Consider the following 6,541-nt stretch of genomic DNA (forward strand, 5'->3'; position numbering starts at 1 on the left):
TTAATCCCTTACCTTTGATGATCTTCATATGGTTGCACTCAGCAGACATTCATTTACTCAATAAGTGTTCCTTTTGTTTGATAAATTCTCGTTATACCCCAAAACCTCTTTGCGCGTTTTCTTCAGTAATCCACAGGCTCAAACGCAGTCAAAACAGGAAGACAAAAAAATCTAAATTGTATCCGTAAAGTTCATAAAAACATGTCAAACGATGTTTATATTCAAACCTCAGGTTGTTTTTAGCCTCAATAATCGATAATATTTCAACCGGACAATAACGTCGTCAATTTAAAAGGTAAACAAGAAACGCACTCTCTCGGTCTGGCACAGGAAAAAGCTCTGTGACATGGCAGGGTCCACTCATTCAGACTGCTCTTACTTCTTCATTTTTCAGAACACAAGCCTGAAAATATTTGAGTCCAAATTGAGTCCTAAGTCAATGGATACTGTATTGGCATTGAATAGAAAACTATAAAACCCCCCAAAAAACTACTTCCTGAATGGATTCTTCTCAGGTTTTTGCCTGCCAAATCAGTTCTGTTATAGTCACAGACACTATGTTAACAGTTTTGGAAACTTTAGAGTGTTTTCTATCCAAACCTACCAGTTATATGCATATCATATTCTGGGCCCGAGATGCAGGCAGTTTAATTTGGGCATGCATTTCATCCAAAATTCCGAATGCTACCCCCTACCCTAGAGAAGTTAAGTTTCCCTCAAGAATTTCCCTGCATTTAGCACCATCCATCATTCCTTCAATTCGGACCAGTTTCCCAGTTCCTGCCGATGAAAAACAGTATGATTCTGCCACCAGAGATGGAGATGATGTTCTTGGGGTGATGAGAGGTGTTGGGTTTGCGCCAGACATAGCCTTTTCCTTGATGGCCAAAAAGCTCAATTTTAGTCTCATCTAACCAGCGAACCTTCTTCCATTTGTTTGGGGAGTCTCCCACATGCATTTTGGCGAACACCAAACATGTTTGCTTATTTTTTTAATTAAGCAATATTTTTTTTCTGGACACTCTTCCGTTAAAGCCCAGCTCTGTGGAGTGTACGGCTTAAAGTGGTCCTATGGACAGATACTCCAGTCTCTGCTGTGGAGCTTTGAAGCTCTTTCAGGGTAATATTTGGTCTCTTTGTTGACTCTGATTAATGCTCTCCTTGCCTGGTCCGCAAGTTTTGGTGGGCGGCCCTCACTTGGCAGYATTGTTGTGGTGKTTRATTCTTTCRATTTTTTAATAATGGATTTAATGGTGCTTCGTGGGATGTTCAAATTTTCTGATATTTTTTTATAACCCAACCCTGATCTGTACTTCTCCACAACTTTGTCCCTGACCTGTTTGGAGAGCTCCTTGGTCTTCATGGTTCCGCAAAACATACTTTCCGAATGATATTATCACATGTATCAAATAAAATTAGAGCCAGAGATATTAGCCGTGTATACCGAACGCTTTTCAGAAGGCAATCCTGGGGGTTCCTTCTCGCGCCCTCGAAGACCAATGACATTTCCAGGACCCTTCACTCCAAAAGCTTCTTTCGACCTCAGATCAAAGCTTAGACACCATTTCACCTCCCACTGCTGTTGACATTCTAGTGGATAGGGCGGTATGAAAGTGCATGATATCGATAGATATAAGCCAGCTGAATAGGCAGGACCGTGGACAGAGCCTCGATTTCAGATTTTTTCACTTCCTGCTGGAAGTTGATCTGCCAAAATGAGTTCTTTTACCACAGATATTATAATTCAAACAGTTTTTAGAAAACTTGAGTGTTTTCTTTCCAATAGTAATTAAAATATGCATATTGTACGATCATAGAATAGAGTACAGCACGGTTATTTGGGCACGATTTTTTCCCAAAGTGAAAATAGCGCCTCCTACACACTAACAGGTTAAAAGTTTTTCCCTGAATCAGGGATTTCTTATCGTCTGATTCATTTTCAGTGTCAGAGAGTGTCAGCATGGCAGATGTCCTCCAGAAAGTGGAGAACATGGTCAACAGTTTTGCAGTTCTTCGTGATAGCGTTCAAAAAGCCACATTAGACAGGATTACCTACACATACTGAGCAGCTCATGTAGACAGAAGCATGCTATATGGCAGACCAATCTGAAACTCATCTTCACACATCCAGCCCATCCATTATCTAAGCCAATAAGGCTAGCAGTAAGGTTCCTGTCTTTTTCCTTGGCTAAACCAACTAGGCTTATAATTAAAACATTTATTAATATTACACATTGCATGAAAGTTTGTTATCAAGTACATGAAAGTTCACATGTTCCAGAAGACCTTTTCTGACAAAAACAAATTTTGACAATCAAATGATCTCCCTGTTAAGTAGTGGCGTGTGACATACGCTTATTTCCTGAAACAAGTCACAAATGTCCACACACAGACAAGCAGTTTGTAAGAAGGCGTGACAGCCACCTCTTCTGTCTCAGGAGGTTGAAAAAGATTTGTCATGGCCCTCAAATCCTCATAAGTTGTACCGTTGCACATTGAGAGCATCTTGACTGGGCGCTACAGAGTGTGATGCAGACAGCCAGTTCATCACGGGGCTGAGCTCCCTGCCATCCAGTATATCAGGTAGTGTCAAAGAAAGGTTCAGAAAATTGGTAAAGACTTCAGCCATCCAAGCCTAGACTGTTTTCCTCTGCTTCGCATGGAAACGGTACCGGAGCATCAAAAGTCTGACACCAACAGGCTCCTGAACAGCTTCTATCCCCAAGCCATAAGACTGCTAAATGCTAACAAAATGGCTACAACTGACCGTCGCATTGATCCTTCTATGCATGGAAAAAAAACTCCTATGACACACACCACTTATCACTGTTATGCACATTCTACCCACTCACACCACGCATATACACACACAAATTCACAAATACTTAATTTGCTCCTCACACACCACACCTACATTCATAATGATCAAGACAAAACTGCTCCAGCTCCTTCAAGTTGGATGGGTTCCACTGGTGTACAGCAAATCTTTAGATCTACCACAGATTCTCAATTGAATGAGGTCTGGGCTTTGACTAGGCCATCCAAGACATTTAAATGTTTCCCCTTAAACCACTCGAGTGTTGTTCCAGTCTCAAATCTCTGGAAGACTTAACCTCTCTTGGGCACGTGAGACGGTAAGCGTCCCACCACTCTCAACACCAGTGAAACTGCCTAGGCGCCAAATTCAAATACAGAAATACTCATGAAAAATTCAGAAAAACAAAACATATTTTACAATAGGTTTAGATGAACTGCTTGTGAATCCAACCACGGTGTCAAAACACAGTAGCCAGCCAGAACAGTTACACAAATTAGAAATAGGAATACAATTAATCCCTTACCTTTGATATCTTCATATGGTTCCACTCAGCAAGACATTCATTTACATCCAATAAGTGTTCCTTTTGTTTGATAAATTCTCTTATACCCAAAACCTCCGTTTTGTTGCGCGTTTTCTTCAGTAATCCACAGGCTCAACGCAGTCAAAACAGGAAGACAAAAAAATCTAAATTGTATCCGTGAAGTTCATAAAAACATGTCAAACGATGTTTATATTCAAACCTCAGGTTGTTTTTAGCCTCAATAATCGATAATATTTCAAACCGACAATTTAAAAGGTAAACAAGAAACGCACTTCTCGGTCTGGCACAGGAAAAAGCTCTGTGACACGGCAGGGTCCACTCATTCAGACTGCTCTTACTTCTTCATTTTTCAGAATACAAGCCTGAAAATATTTCTGAAGACTGTTGACAATCTAGTGGAAGGCATAGAAACTGCAAAATTGAGTCCTAAAGTCAATGGATACTGTTTTGGCATTGAATAGAAACTATAACCCCCCAAAAAACTACTTCTGAATGGATTCTTCTCAGTTTTTTGCCTGCCAATCAGTTCTGTTATAGTCCACAGACACTAATGTTAACAGTTTGGAACGTTAGAGTTTTTTATCCAAACTCCAGTTATATGCATATCATATTCTGGGCCCGAGCATGAGGCAGTTTAATTTGGGCATGCATTTCATCCAAAATTCCGAATGCTACCCCCTACCCTAGAGAAGTTAAGTTTCCCTCAAGAATTTCCCTGCATTTAGCACCATCCCATCATTCCTTCCAATTCGGACCAGTTTCCCAGTCCCTGCCGATGAAAAACAGTGTAACGAGTTTCCTCCTCCTCTTCACCCAAGAGAGGATTAGGGATTTGGACAAGCGCAGCGTTGTGAAATGACATAATGATTTATTAGACAAGACGAAAACGAACTACACTTGATAATTAACAAACAAATAAACGATGTAGACAGACCTGGACGTAAGAACTTACATAATAACGAAGTACGCACAAACAGGAAAATGACTTATACAAACGAACAAACAAACAACAAACAAACAAACAAACAAACAAACCGAAACAGTCCCGTGTGGGTGCGACAAACAGACAGGAGACAACCACCCACAACACAATGTGAAACCACCTACCTTAATATGGCTCTCAATCAGAGGAAACGTAAACCACCTGCCTCTAATTGAGAACCATATCAGGTCACCCATTTACCAAACATAGAAACACATAACATAGAAATGCCCACCCACAACTCACGCCCTGACCGACTTAACACATAGACAAAAAACAACAGAAAACAGGTCAGGAAACGTGACAAACAGTATGATTCTGCCCCACCAGAGATGGAGATGGTGTTCTTGGGGTGATGAGAGGTGTTGGTTTGCGCCAGACATAGCCTTTTCCTTGATGGCAAAAAGCTCAATTTTAGTCTCATCTAACCAGAGAACCTTCTACATTTGTTTGGGGAGTCTCCCATCATTTTTGGCGAACACCAAACATGTTTGCTTATTTTGTTAATTAAGCAATCATTCTTTCTGGAACACTCTTCCGTTAAAGCCCAGCTCTGTGGAGTGTACGGCTTAAAGTGGTCCTATGGACAGATACTCCAGTCTCTGCTGTGGAGCTTTGAAGCTCTTTCAGGGTAATATTTGGTCTCTTTGTTGACTCTGATTAATGCTCTCCTTGCCTGGTCCGCAAGTTTTGGTGGGCGGCCTCACTTGGCAGAATTGTTGTGGTGATTATTCTTTCATTTTTTAATAATGGATTTAATGGTGCTTCGTGGATGTTCAAATTTTCTGAATTTTTTTATAACCCAACCCTGATCTGTACTTCTCCACAACTTTGTCCCTGACCTGTTTGGAGAGCTCCTTGGTCTTCATGGTTCCGCTGCTTTGTGGTGCCCCTTGCTTAGTGGTGTTGCAGACTTTGGGCCTTTCAGAACAGGTGTATAATACTAGATATGTGACAGATCATGTGACACTTAGATTGCACACAGGTGGACTTGTTATTAACTAATTATGTGACTTCTGAAGGCAATGGGTTGCACCAATCTTCTTTAAGGGCTTCATAAGCAAAGGGGGTAATACATATGCACTCACCACTTTTCTGTTATTAAGTTAAGTTATTTTTTTCAATTCACTTCACCAATTTGCACTATTTTGTGTATGTCCATACATACAATACATATCGATTTAAATTAACAGGTTTTAATGCAACAAAATAGGAGAAATGCCAAGGGGGGTGAATGCTTTTGTAAGGCACTGTGTGTAAAGGCTCAGTTTAACCATCCAGCATACAATGGTGAGAAAGGGAGAGAGTTTGCTCTCACAAGTATAGTTGGCCCAGGAGAACCATTAGAAGAACCCCTTTTTGGTTCCATGTATTACGCTTTCCGCAGAGTGTTCTACATGGAATACAAAAGCTTCTACCTGGAACCAAAAATGGTTTTTGTAAATTATTTATACCCCTTGATTTTTCCACATTTTGTTGTTACAGCCTTATTTCTGAATTGGATTACTTTTGAAAAAATCCTAAGCAATCAACACACATTACCCCATAATTACAAAACAAAACATATTTTATACATTTTTAAATGTATAAAAAAATAAAAACAGAAATACCATATTTACATAAGTATTCAGACCCTTTGCTATGGAGACTCGAAATTGAGCTCAGGTGCATCCTGTTCCCATTGATCATCCCTGAGATGTTCTACAACTTCATTGGAGTCCACCTGTGGTAAATTAATTGATTGGACAGGATTTGGAAGGGCACAAACCTGTCATATAAGGTCGCACAGTTGACAGTGCATGTCAGAGCAAAAACCAAGCCATGAGGTCGAAGAAATTGTCCGTAGAGCTCTGAAACAGGATTGTGTCGAGCACAGATCTGGGGAAGGGTACCAAACAATTTCTGCAGCATTGAAAGTCCCCAAGAACACAGTGGCCTACATCATTCTTAAATGGAAGAAGTTTGGAACCATCAAGACTCTTCCAAGAGCTGGTCGCCCGGCCAAACTGAGCAATCGGGGAGAAGGGCTTCGGTCAGGGAGGTGACCAAGAACCGATGGTCACTCTGACAGAGCTCTAGAGTTCATCTGTGGAGATTGGAGAACCTTCCAGAAGGAAAACATCTCTGCAGCACTACACCAATGAGGCCTTTATGGTAGAGTGGCCAGACAGTAGCCACTCCTCAGAAAAAGGCACAA

This window comes from Salvelinus sp. IW2-2015, linkage group LG26, assembly GCF_002910315.2.
Source record: "Salvelinus sp. IW2-2015 linkage group LG26, ASM291031v2, whole genome shotgun sequence".
NCBI classification, from domain to species: Eukaryota; Metazoa; Chordata; class Actinopteri; order Salmoniformes; family Salmonidae; genus Salvelinus; species Salvelinus sp. IW2-2015.